This window comes from Cloeon dipterum, chromosome 3, assembly GCF_949628265.1.
Source record: "Cloeon dipterum chromosome 3, ieCloDipt1.1, whole genome shotgun sequence".
Lineage (NCBI taxonomy): Eukaryota > Metazoa > Arthropoda > Insecta > Ephemeroptera > Baetidae > Cloeon > Cloeon dipterum.
Window position 1 is genome coordinate 1 of NC_088788.1, and position 14,219 is coordinate 14,219.

A 14,219-nucleotide genomic window follows, 5' to 3' on the forward strand; every position below is an offset into this window, starting at 1 on the left:
GGACACATTCATCTTACCGTTCGTTAATATAAAAGACCTTGAGAATGAAGGATAGATCGTTTAACCGAGAGGATTTGACCTGGAAAATTCACGCTCAAAGCGCAGGATTCATGTTCCGGTCATTTGTTGCGTCAAAAAATGGCTGGAACAGAATCATGCACTTACCTAATCACAACCCATGATCACCGTAATTTTGGGGACCTGTTTCTTACCATTCACACAAGGCAGTGTGACCATTTTAAATTTAACCTGCAATAAAGTTTACCATGCTTTTCCATACAGCCCTCCAGACAGATTCCCGCCTCACATCTGAAATTATACATTAAAGGACACTTCGCGCTACATTAAATGGAGTCCACTTACGAATTTCAAGCCCTTAAATGTTTATCATTTAAGAAAACCCAGAATCTCAATCAGTATTCAAATGAAAGCAAATTAGAAAAGAATTAACATGACCAGACCCATTAATCTTAAGATTCATGAGAATTGGATTGCAAAGGATAGTTCATTTGACCGCGAGGATTGGACCTTAGAATTCACGCTAGAAGCGCAGGATTCCTCGGTTCCGGTCATTTGTCACGTCAAAATGGCTGGAACAGAAGAATCATGCACTTACATAAACCCTGGAAATACTTACGCCCAGCTTACCTTCCACAACCAGGCATCAAACCACCAGTCACCATCCAGGCCACAGTCATCCTCTCCAGGCAATCAAGACAACCTGCAAAATAAATTGAAACTAACCCGCCCACAACCAATTCAATTCGCATCTTTAATATGACAACATTGACAATATTACAAAATAACAATAACATACCTCAAAAGTAGACACACTTCAGTGCATAGAATATGCAAAGCAAGAATTTTCCTTGACTTTAAATCAAAACACCCAACAATTTCACTTCGCAATAAATAACCAAAGATAATTCAAACAGCTCGCTCAACAACAAAACACATCAACAATAGTGAAGAGTTGAGAACAATCACTACGCGGGAACACTTGAACTGATAACTTCAGCAGATCTTGCGCCCTTAACCCATCAGCAAACGCGGCTTCACATAACTAGTCTTTGAAATTGCTGAATCCGGGAAGAGTGGTTGCCGACAAACGCCATTTTGCGAGAGGATGCTCTCCTTCAAGCTCTCGTCCTCTTCAAAGACCTCAGGGTTGCTATGTCCAACAAGAGTTGTTCTCTGGCAGGCCGCTACGCATAATGGACAGTGAAGTCCTCCCCCTACCAGGCCTCGAGCGAGTTGCTTCTCCGGCTTACGCTTGCACGGCAGTTAGCTCGCTCGCCAGGCTCCACCCCGGAAACGATCCATCGTTGTCGGATCCAACTGGCTTACCACCTGCAACAAATTAATAAAATAATGCAAAAAGGGTAAAACTAAATGCACAAAACTGTTTAACAGTGGAATCACGTGCTCAAAAACGGTAGCGACTCTAGCATTTACAACGTTTGCAAGAACGATTTATACCTTTGCCGACGTTGTTGACGGCAGCTTCACGATAGCCTTCGCCTCCAGCCACCCCAGCATTTCCTTCAGGCTCAGGAAGTGCCACATAATATGAAACAATTCCAGCATTCAAATGTAAAAGCAATATATAATTGTACCTTATTCACACAGGCAAAATCATTTACCATGTGAAATAGCTTCAAAGCAGTGAAATCAAATTTCTTTTGCCAATTGACTGATTTACGTACACTTCAAACAATTTTCACAAAATATTTAGCGTTAATTCGATAATATTTGTAAAAAAAACGCAAATATCTAAATTTATAATTGGACCTTCTGTGCATTACAGCATCTGTTCTCGACTTTAAATAGCGTTACTTGCCTTGTGATGGAATACAAGTGTACGGTGATCCTCATGCAACCTAGGATGTGGTCCACCAACAAAGTTGTCAAGGGCAGAGCCGTCCAGAGACCAGGAAGAGCGGCTCCAGTCAAGCAGCTTGAGAAAGGAGGGGGCGATTGGCGGCTAAAAAGATGAAAATGAGGCATGGCCAGCGTAGCAGGGCGGCCAACTTGTCGACGTCAAGGCGCCTCACCATGAGGTCCAACTCCGGGGGCATCTACTCGTCGTCTCCAAGGCAGCCTTCTCCAAGCTTCACCTGGTTGCCAGCCAATCGCGTAGACTCATGGCAGAACGTAGGAAAAACAGAAGTTTGAAGCTCTCATCACAGGAGCTTTCTGCTTAGATACCCAGCCGACAGTGTGACAGGATCCCCGGGCCCTCACCACTGCTGCTGTTGGCGATGATTCTTGCCCAAGATCACACTTTAGACGTGTTTTTCTCCTACAAAAATACCAACAATTGATTACATTTTACATCTTCTCAAAACAAAGCAGGTATGAATGGTAGATATAAAAGGCGGATATGAGTGAGCTTTACCTGCGACATTCGGCACCACTTCTCTGTGTGGTGTATATAGATCGGTCAATAGCACATCATGACCTTGCGGTTGACGACTTCGGCCAGCTTGTTGACGGCCTTTGGCTTCAGCTCCTGCCGCAGCTGAATCTTCAGCAAGATCTTCCTCCAAGTTAGCGCTGTACCGCGCGGGCAGGTCCTTCGGCTGAAACTGCATCATGCCCATGTCCTTTTTGACGCTGGCCACCATCTCTTCGGCTTCGGCGATCAAGTAGGCAAGCGCGTTGCAGCTGATGCGCCATTCACTTCCGCTCCTCCTCCAACAGCAGCTGTTTTGGCTGTTATCTCCCCTCCTACAGCTACTCATGCAGCTCCTGCGTCTGTGTCTTGTTCACTCTGTCGACAAACAAAATTCTTTCGACAAAATTATGTAGTTATGCGTAATAGGTCCGAGATTTTTCAATAAATTTTTTAATGCTTAACAGCAACTGTCACAAACTACCGCTAATTTAAAATAAATTTAAACCATTTTATCAAAATCGTTAATAAAAAGTTATCGATACGTGTTACTCGAGGTAAGGCTACTGCAGCTCGTTCATGTGGGCGTTGCCATGCGGCCTGGCAGTCTTGACAGTGACGAGCTTGTCCTGGGAGGCGTGTAGACTGTCTCAGGTCGTAAAGCTGCGTCTTTCTGGTCTTGAGGATGACGCCCTCGGAGATGAGCATGGCCACGTCGAACTGCAGGCCAAGCTTCCATTTCTGCTCGAGCTGCGCACCTTGTAACCGTCCTGCCGATGCTCGCCCTCCAGCTTCGGCAGCCACTGCTGCATCTGCAGAAAGCAAGGAAAGCAAATTTTGAACCAAATACGACTAAAGTTTTCATTCAAATTTTGAAACTAAAGTTTTCATGCGCAACTCAGAAAAATTATGAACCAACAGACACCTAAGATAATATATGTCATAGTATTCAAGTTTAACTTAAAATAATGGATTAAGAGCACAAAATCACTGGCGATGGAAAAAAATATTTTAATATTATTCGATTGTCTTCGGTAAAACTGTACATAACAGACTGAAAGTGGCACAACGGAAACCTAAAATGGCCGCCAGTGACACGACTTTACACTTGAACCGGATCGGCTAGCTAGAATTTAGTTTTCAATCGTATTTCTCAGCCAACAATTCGAAGCTTAACTTAAAAAATATAATTCAAACATAACTTATTGAGGAAATTGAATGATTCGACAATGAATAGATCGAGTTGTATTAAAAAAGCTGCAAAGAAGTTAAATTCGTAAGGGTATTACTGCAGAAAATATTTTTGATCAAGCTGAATTTCAGATTTTTCGTGCTAAATAGTAAAAAGGACAGCTATGAAAATCATAGAAAGTCAGCCGGCCAATAATAATCAGAAAATTATAAACAAAACAACTTATTTTCGTTACTTACTGCAGATTTCCAATTTTCAAAGATTTTTCAAGAATGTTAAAACATCTTGACTGTCGCCCGCTGTCGCCTTAGACTCAAACACGAAATAAATGAAGATGGCGTCTAGTGACGCGCATTTCGACCAGGTTCGGCTTGGCTCGTAAACTTTCGGAATTTCCTTGGCGTTAATGTCGCTAAAGCCGCAATATAATCGCACGATTAGTGCTGCCACCAGGTGGCCGCCAAACAAGTCAAACGCCTGGCGCGGCAATAATTAAAAGTTTCGCAACATATACATAACTGGAATGGATGTTGTGTTTTAATTCCTAATAAATGAGACGTGGAAACATTTTTTGATGTTTGTTTGAATTGAATCACTCGCGAATTTCATTGATTCGAGAAAACGGCTATTTTAATCGATTCAAATATGGCGATGGAATATTTTACCGCGGACGGGACAAACTGCAGGAAATTTATCAAAAGATGTTGCACCAGCGTTTTAAAATTAACTAAAAATGACGTAATGTTGAATTAAATATTCCAGCAACAAGAAAATTGTATGAAGTAGTAAAAAATTGACAATTACACATCGCCGAAAATCCGGGTTAAATAAAAAAATCAAACATCTACTCACCAGAAATCCCCAATCGCGAATCGGCCGTGGTACCCGCTGGTCGGGTCGCCTGAAGGTCGCGGGCAACCTGCCAGCCCCACGGCCGCAGTTCACCAATAACAGCACATCCATCTCCAGGATGGCTGCGGCCGCCAACTCACGCCGGTCCGAATCAAAAATCGTGATGACTGCGCGGCCATCTTCCTCAAAGTCGAGCAAGCGCTCAACAGGCCCTGCCTGCATACTGCATAGCTCCCCGCGGCGAAGTGGCGATGGCAAACTCGCACGATCTTAAAGAGCACATCTTAAAGGTCGGTGTGGCCGATGGCCGCAACCGCAGAAGGCCCCTAAATCACGACCGCATCACTGTACTGTGCTAATAAAATGGCGATTGGCTTGCAGCTGCACCTGCCTACATGCCACAATGGCGACTAGCCTCAAAAAAGAAGCGACAAGCTACCCAAGCGACACACCGTACTTTATAATACTGCCACTCGCGTCGCTGCCAATCACCAACTCTAATGGCAAATTGCGCGGTAAGACTTAAAACTTTGAATTCGGCTTGTTATTGATTGCGGTAAATTTCGCATCGCTCAACAAACACTCAAATTTTCGGCGTTGAATTGAATATCTCCCATTTATTGCAAAATAAGAAAGTTGGCAATCGTTTGTTTATTGAAAATGGCACAATTTTCCGCTAACAAGATGCAAATTATTGCTTCGTGGCTCGCAAAAGTATAAAAAATATACGTTGCCCCCAAAATATGAAATAATGCAGTAAAAATTGTACTCACTCACCCGGTGTGTGGCCGCGGGTCAGCCTGGGTCGGAGGTTGGACCTGTGCTGCTGGCGGAGGCAGTTGCTGCTGTAATTTGCGGATGTCCTTGCAAGTCAGCCTTACGATGCACTTCGGAGAATTCCGCCTCGCACCCTGGGAATCAGAATCTGGCTGAGCGGGGCACTCCGACTTGTCCTACACGCCGTCCATGGCCGGCCACGGCCATCGGTGGCCGTCTGGTGGTTGCCGGCCGCCTCGCAGGCCCCTTAATCCTCGATCACGGCACGGCCGCGGATTGAGACAGAGTTAACGCAACTTCCAAAATGGCGACTGGCCTAAAAAACAAGCGACGCCAGCGACACACCGTCAACACCATCCACCACGTACTTCATAATACTGCCGCTGGCGTCGCTACCAATCACTTACTCTGATAGCAAATTGCGCGGCAAGACTTAAAAGTTTGAATTTGGCGAATTTGGCTTGGTATTGATTGCGGTTAAGTTTCGCATCGCTAAACAGACCCTCAAATTTTCAAAATTGATTTGATCCTTGCCCAATTCTTGTAAAGAAAAAGTTTAAATTCGTATTTTTACTGAAAATTGCGAAATTTTCCGGTGTAAAGATACAAATTCTTGCGTAGTGGCTCGCAAAATTTCAACAAATGACGTGTATAAATACTGTGCCCCCAAAATATCAATTGTACTCACCCACTCTGTGGCCGCGGGTCAGCCAGGGTCGGAGGTTGGACCTGTGCTACTAGCGGAGGCAGCTACTGCTGTAATTTGCGGAAGTCCTTGCAAGCCAGCGTGACGACGCACTTGGGAGAAGTCAGCCTCGCACCCTGACAATCAGAATCTGGCTGAGCGGGACCCTCCGACTTGTCCTGCATGCCGTCCATGGCCGGCCACGGCCCTCGATGGCCGCCTGGTGGTTGCCAGCCGCCTCGCAGGCCCCTTTATCCTTGAACACAACACGGCCACAGATTGATACGGAGTTCTCACCAATGCCAAAATGGCGACTGGCCTCAAAAACAAGCGACAAGCGACGCCAGCGACACACCGTCCACCCCGTACTTCATAATACTGCCGCTGGCGTCGCTGCCAATCACCTTCTCTAACAGCAAATTGCGCGGCAAGACTTAAAAGTTCGAATTCGTCATGGATTTGATTGCGGTAAAATTTCGCATCGCTAGACACTAAAATTTTCAAAATTGATTTGATCAATGCCCATTTCTTGCAAACAATAAAGTTGGAATACTTTTATTTTATGAAAAATGCAAAATTTTACGTTATCAAGATTCAAATAATTGCAAAGTAGCTTGCACAATTTTAACGATGACGTCTATAATTGTGTTGCCCCAAAATATTAAATAATGCATTATAAATTGTACTCACCCTGTGTGTGGCCGCGGGTCAGCTATGGTCCTCGACAGTCACTTAATGGTCGCTGGCCGGGTCCCGGGCAACTAAATTACGACCGCAGGCCAACAGAGCACGCATCCTCCAGCATCTGCCAGTGCAATGCCTGTCAACAATAACAGTGCCAGCTGCTAAGCTGCTAACTAATGACAACACGCATGCGCATTAGCACCAGCTCAATAAAAATTATTGTCCCTTGACTCCGCCTCCTTCTTTCTAAACACAAAGCTCTGCGTTTGGCATGGCTAGGTGTGTTCACACACTCGAATTACCTGTTCGATCTTTAAACGCAGAATAAAAACGAGAAAGATACTTCAAATTTGCGAATTGAAATTTTTTTAACTGCTGGCGACAGCAGCAAACTTATTCGTATTTTTAAAATGTGTTGAATTGTCACTTCCATTTAAACTATAATTGTTGGTTTTTTTTAAAGTATATCAAAATATTTGCGGCCTTTTCCTGCCGCGTGCAATGCACACACATGAGATTTTACACACTCCCGCAGTGCGATTAATTGACAATCACAATATTTAAAACACCGCGAAATTAGAGAAGTTTGCCGAGCATGTGCGGCGCCGAAATGAGCAAAAAAGAGATGCGGGAAAATTTTACAATCTATATTCCACTTTGTAATGCAAAAATTGTTTTAGGGAAATTTTTGGCCTTACCTGCAAGTCTGACGGTGATTTGTGAGAGTGGCTGACTTGGCAATGGTCAGCTCGGCGACCTGCTTCTCGAGCGAAGACAAGGAGACGCGCTCAAGGAGCCAACGTAAGTGGCGGCTGCACTTGCTGAGCACTTTGTCAAGCAAGTGCTGCAGCCAACGCCAACGCTGGTCTGACCATAGAGTGAGGTCGGACAACAGCGCGGAGTCGCCGAACGAAGTCCTCTCGCCAACCGCAGTCTTGACCAGCTTTTTAGCCAGGCTTAGCGTCGGTTCGGGAACGGCAAACTTGCTCTCCGCGTCACCACAGCTTAGAGCCTGCTTCACGCTCTTGGACAGAGACTCAATCGCGTCTGACTTTCTGTTGACATGAAAGACACAATGGCAATAAAAATAACAGAGTTGGAGCGCAGCTACCGAGTCTTTTAAAGCGTCTGTCAACCAACAAATTAGTCGATTTCATATGAGTGCAACGCACACATGTTTAGTTCTGCGATTTTTTTTTTGTTTGAAATAAATAAAATATGGAGAATAATTAAGAACAGTGTCTCACCTGGATGGAACCCTGGTGACGGGGCGTAACCTTGATGCTGGGCGGCTCCGCCTTCATGACGCCGGCCAAGCTGGGAGGCGGCCTGACGTTGACGCGTTGTTCGTGCTGCCGAAGGCTGTTGGGGATGAGATAGTGCGAAGGATGCACGTTCCCGACGTTCCCGCTGCTTCAGGGTTTGCGGACAATCGCCCGAGCGGATGAGAATTGGACGGCAGCACTGCCAAAAAGGCCGACGTCACGGCCGCAAGCGCCGAGGATGCAGCCCATTGCTCCCGAGCAGTTGGTCGACTAAGTCGAAGACACGGACGACGTTGGCGATGGACAATCGCTCGTAAACACGTAATCCTCAACGGCGAACTCAAGCTACACAACGTCCGTCCCCTCAACGTTCAGCACCTGAACGATAACAATTTTTATTATTAACAGACGCAGTTGTTTGCTGCAAAGAACGAAGAAAATTAAATATTCAAAATCTAAACTGAGAAGAGACAAGCCACATTTAAGGAGCATTTCAATCGATTATTTATAATAAGTCAATGCTTGCGAAATAATTGTTTAAAACGTCTAATTTATCGTGTAAAATCAATGCAAAGAATCATCGGTGGAAATATTTCTTTTAAAAAATAAAAATAAAAATTCGCGGAGGTTTATAAATCATAATTTAAGTTTTTAAAACGGGATTAACAAAAAAAGAACCGTTTCTTCACTCGGAGAAGCACAACCGTCGGTTTGAGATCATTTCCGGGCCAAGAATCTTTGCCGAACACCGACGGAAACAATAAGGAAGGAACCGAATTATTTCCCTTTTGGCTGGATTTAAGAACCCGATTATTGTTCATTGAAATGATTGGTGGTAAAATAAATATCAACACAGACAACAATTGAAAAAATGACCAATTGAGTAACTAGGATCGTAAGAGCTATCAAAACTGATGCGACTGATAATGCGTAAAATTTGTTGCTGCCAGCGAGCGGTCTGAAAAATTAACCGGCCATAAAGTGAGCAGAGAAATCACGAAAATAGAGCTTGCCGAAGGTAAATTAACACACATCAAGCTCGCTATTAGTTGCAATTTCCTACCTTGTTGCCAAAGCCACTCGGAGGAAGAGCCAGGCATTATATCTGTCTTCAAAATAGAGCCCCTCGTGCGGCTGGTGGCAAGGGTATGTTCTGTAGGACATCCATGCGATAGAATCGCTCTCAGCGATGGGCGGCGGCCGCAGGGTCGAAGGTTGCACCTGCATGTGCTGCTGGCGGAGGCAGTTGCTGCTGTAATTTGCGGATGTCCTTGCAAGTCAGCCTTACGATGCACTTCGGAGAATTCCGCCTCGCACCCTGGGAATCAGAATCTGGCTGAGCGGGGCACTCCGACTTGTCCTACACGCCGTCCATGGCCGGCCACGGCCATCGGTGGCCGTCTGGTGGTTGCCGGCCGCCTCGCAGGCCCCTTAATCCTCGATCACGGCACGGCCGCGGATTGAGACAGAGTTAACGCAACTTCCAAAATGGCGACTGGCCTAAAAAACAAGCGACGCCAGCGACACACCGTCAACACCATCCACCACGTACTTCATAATACTGCCGCTGGCGTCGCTACCAATCACTTACTCTGATAGCAAATTGCGCGGCAAGACTTAAAAGTTTGAATTTGGCGAATTTGGCTTGGTATTGATTGCGGTTAAGTTTCGCATCGCTAAACAGACCCTCAAATTTTCAAAATTGATTTGATCCTTGCCCAATTCTTGTAAAGAAAAAGTTTAAATTCGTATTTTTACTGAAAATTGCGAAATTTTCCGGTGTAAAGATACAAATTCTTGCGTAGTGGCTCGCAAAATTTCAACAAATGACGTGTATAAATACTGTGCCCCCAAAATATCAATTGTACTCACCCACTCTGTGGCCGCGGGTCAGCCAGGGTCGGAGGTTGGACCTGTGCTACTAGCGGAGGCAGCTACTGCTGTAATTTGCGGAAGTCCTTGCAAGCCAGCGTGACGACGCACTTGGGAGAAGTCAGCCTCGCACCCTGACAATCAGAATCTGGCTGAGCGGGACCCTCCGACTTGTCCTGCATGCCGTCCATGGCCGGCCACGGCCCTCGATGGCCGCCTGGTGGTTGCCAGCCGCCTCGCAGGCCCCTTTATCCTTGAACACAACACGGCCACAGATTGATACGGAGTTCTCACCAATGCCAAAATGGCGACTGGCCTCAAAAACAAGCGACAAGCGACGCCAGCGACACACCGTCCACCCCGTACTTCATAATACTGCCGCTGGCGTCGCTGCCAATCACCTTCTCTAACAGCAAATTGCGCGGCAAGACTTAAAAGTTCGAATTCGTCATGGATTTGATTGCGGTAAAATTTCGCATCGCTAGACACTAAAATTTTCAAAATTGATTTGATCAATGCCCATTTCTTGCAAACAATAAAGTTGGAATACTTTTATTTTATGAAAAATGCAAAATTTTACGTTATCAAGATTCAAATAATTGCAAAGTAGCTTGCACAATTTTAACGATGACGTCTATAATTGTGTTGCCCCAAAATATTAAATAATGCATTATAAATTGTACTCACCCTGTGTGTGGCCGCGGGTCAGCCGTGGTCCTCGACAGTCACCTAAAGGTCGCTGGCCGGGTCCCGGGCAACTAAATTACGACCGCAGGCCAACAGAGCACGCATCCTCCAGCATCTGCCAGTGCAATGCCTGTCAACAATAACAGTGCCAGCTGCTAAGCTGCTAACTAATGACAACACGCATGCGCATTAGCACCAGCTCAATAAAAATTATTGTCCCTTGACTCCGCCTCCTTTCTAAACACAAAGCTCTGCGTTTGGCATGGCGACAGGTGTGCGCACACACGCATTCACCAGCTCGATGTTAAACCACAGAATAAAAACGAGTGAATTAATACTTCAAATTTGCAAATAGAATTTTATATACTGCTAGCGACAGCAGCAAACTCATTCAAAAACTGTTTATAAGTAAAATGTGTTGAATTTTCACTTCTTAATAAACTATAACTGTTGTTTTTTTTTAAATATAAAATTATTTGCGGCCTTTTCCTGCCACGCGCGATATTACACTCCCACGGTGCGATTAATTGACACTCTCTATATTTAAAACACCGCGAAATTAGAGCAGTTTGTCGCGCATGTGCGGCGCCGACATGAGCAACAAAGTGATGCGGGAAAATTTAACAATCTATATTCCTGTTTGTGATGCAAAAACTGTTTTAAGGAAATTTTTGGCTTTACCTGCGAGTCTGACAGTGACTTGTGAAAGCGGCTGACTTGGCATTGGTCAGCTCGGCGGTCTGTTTCTCGAGCGAGGACAAGGAGACGCGGTCAACGAGCCAACGCCAACGCTGGTCTGACTATTTAGAGTGAAGTCAGCCAGCGAGGAGTCTCCAAACGAGTTCCTCTCGGCGACCGAAGGCTTGGCCAGCTTTTTAGCTAGGATTAGCGTCGGTTCGGGAACGGCCAACTTGTTCTCCGCGTCACCACAGTTTAGAGCCTTGTTTGCAAACTGCTTGACGCTCTTGAACAGAGACTCAATCGCGTCTGACTTTCTGTTGACATGAAAGACACAATGGCAATGAAAATAACAGAATTGGAGCGCAGCTCCCGAGTCTTTTAAAGCGTCTGTCAACCAACAAATTAGTCGATTTCAACTGAGTGCAACACATATATGTTTAGCTCTGCGATTTTTTTTTTTTGAAATAAATAAAATATGGAGAATAATACTGTATAGAACAGTGTCTCACCTGGATGGGACCCTGGTGGCGTGGCGTAACCTGGATGCTGGGCGGCTCCGTCTTCTTCACGGCGTCGGCCAGGCTGGAAACCAGCTTGACATTGACGCGTTGCACGTGCTGCCGAAGGCTATTGAGGATGAGATCGCGCGAAGGATGCACGTTCCCGTCGTTCCCGCTGCTGAAAGGATTGCCGACAATCGCCCCAGCGGATGAGAATTGGACGGCAGCACTGCCAAAAAGGCCAACGTCACGGCCGCAAGCGCCAAAGATGCAGCCCAGTGCTCCGAGCAGTTGGCCGACGATGTCGAAGACACGGACGACGTTGGGGATAGACAATCGCGCGAAAACACGCAATCCTCAACGTCGAACTCGAGCTAAGCATCGTCCGTCTCCTCAGCGTTCAGCATCTGAACGGCAACAATTTTAATTATTAACAGACGCAGTTGTTTGCCGCAAAAAACGAAGAAAATTAAATATTCAAAATCTAAACTGAGAAGAGACAAGCCACATTTAAATGGGAGCATATCAATCTATTAAATAAGTCAATGCGAGGGAAATATTTGTTTAAAACGTCTAGAGTATCGTATACAATCAATGCAAAGAATCAGCAGTGGAAATTTTTCATTTGAAAAATAAAAATAAAAATTCGCAGTGGTTTTTAACTCATAAATTAAGCTTTTAAAACGGGATTAACAAAAAAAGAACCGTTTCTTCACTTGAAGAAGCACAACCGTCGGTTTAAGACCATTTCCGGGCCAAGAATCTTTGCCGAACACTAACCACCAACGGCAACAATAAGGAAGAAACCGAAATATTTTACAAAAAACGACTTAAATATGGTTCAAATAGTTTAAAACTCAATTATTAATGCTTTGTTTGATGATTCCGTGGTGATTTGGAAGCTAAAAGTAAAAATATTCGCCTTTTCTAGAGTTCACAGCAAAAATTTAAAACTGGAACGAAAAAACGAAGCTTTTCTATTGGGAAATTTAGTCCTCGAGTCCCAAACGCATCTTTTATCCAGAAATACTGGCTCAAATACATTTTGGATTATATTAACACAATATTTTGTCTCCGCGCCAATATGGCCTGGTAGAAAATTTAAAACCAAAGTCATACGGAAGGATAATATTAAAAATATTCAATTTTAAACGTAACTTTGACTGTCAAAACTGTGTGATACGCTCTGCGAAGCAATATATAAAAATAAAAACGATTTTTACCACCCGTTTGGAATTTAAACTGGATCAACCACGAAGAATTGATAAAATAGTTGAAAAAGACAGACGAAGAATTTTTTAACCCTTGGCGAAGGAGCATAATATTTACGGCAATTTTCCGAAAGCTGGCAAATATTTTGTCTCATCTCATACTGAATTTCCCAAATTCCAAGTCTTGCCTACTCTCATGAGATACTAATTCTAAGAGAAAAAGACGCAACGACAAGACTGAAAAATGCATCAGTAGGCATCGCAAGTCATTGCGTCTTCCACCGACGTAATCGAACGCAATAGATTTAATCAATGGAAGTACCGAGGGGATTGAACAAAGTACAAAACTCACCGATGACGTCCAGCCTGGCGCTAGCCTCGATGCGGCCGACGTCGTTCTCCAGGGTGGCTCTGTAGAGGCCGGCGTCCTCCACGGTCACCTCGCTGATTTCGACGATGCGCAGATCGTCTTTCTCCTTGATGGTCAGTCTGCGCGACGGCGTCAGGATCAGGCCGTCCTTGTCCCAGGTCACCCAGGGCGTCGGGTGGCCGACGATTGCGCACTGGAACCGCACTGTTGCGCCCTCTTCGACGACCTTACACCACAACAACAGCAACCACAATTTCTTAATATTGATTTTATTAATTTTTAACTAAATGAATTTTTATTACAGCCAAACTATTTAATTTAATTTAATTTATAAATAATTTAAGGACGAAAGCTTTGAAATTTATTTTTAGAGAATATATATGAGGTGATTTTTGGCCTGGAGCTAATCTGATTGGCTAGTGCAAAGCTAAGGCGACCGTCCCCTCACCAAAAGGCCCAAATTAGCCAATTCAGCTATTTGATAAAATTGGGGAAAGCTGGAAAAGGGGAAAAGCAAAAAGGAACAAGAAAAAGGGAACAGCAAAACATAGTCTACTCACTTAAAATGTGTGATGGTCCTCGATATTCGCCTGTCACGGCTGCAGACCAGCACCACGCACGTCATTCTCCAGTCGCTGTCAGACTAAAGACTGAGACTGGACTGGAGACTGCCAGTGCCAGTGCCACCGCCAGCTGCAAGGCTAGCAGTGCCACCGCCAGCAGCAATCTTCTCTTCGTGCCAAGAGTGCCAGCTGCTAGCAGTGCTAAACAACACGCATGCGCATAAGAGCCAGCTCGAATACATAGTATAATAATATTTTGTTTCGTCGTCTGGCTGAATTGAAATTTGACGTGCCAAATAACAAAAATCAGTAAAGCAATCGATTGCAACAAAATGTTATTTAAAGTTTCTACTGCAACTATGTGAATCAATAAATATTTTTACAAGAAGAATGCAGAGCAGAAGAAATTAATCAAAAAACTTCAAAATAAATTTGATGCCATTGAAAACGAAATTAGCAATTTTTGAAAAAAAATCAAATTTTGC

At 44.5% G+C, this 14,219-nt stretch overlaps 1 long non-coding RNA gene across 6 annotated transcripts; it reads right to left on the bottom strand.

Annotated features, from left to right (window-relative positions):
• Positions 1–6: 6 nt before the first annotated feature.
• Positions 7–13,956, bottom strand: LOC135940423 (uncharacterized). Of its 6 annotated transcripts, none has more exons than XR_010574860.1 (18): positions 13,732–13,950; positions 13,154–13,397; positions 11,600–11,997; positions 11,091–11,404; positions 10,410–10,539; positions 9,723–9,975; positions 8,914–9,168; positions 7,833–8,228; positions 7,284–7,640; positions 6,592–6,721; positions 5,905–6,157; positions 5,213–5,350; positions 4,440–4,765; positions 2,399–3,207; positions 2,055–2,302; positions 1,480–1,957; positions 649–1,350; positions 7–309 (listed from the first exon to the last, which is right to left on the bottom strand). It is a non-coding gene; the product is annotated as an uncharacterized LOC135940423 (long non-coding RNA). The 6 variants fall into 6 exon arrangements; XR_010574859.1 differs by having other exon boundaries at positions 638–1,350; XR_010574856.1 differs by lacking the exon at positions 7–309 and having other exon boundaries at positions 750–1,350; positions 5,217–5,350; positions 13,732–13,956.
• Positions 13,957–14,219: the final 263 nt, after the last annotated feature.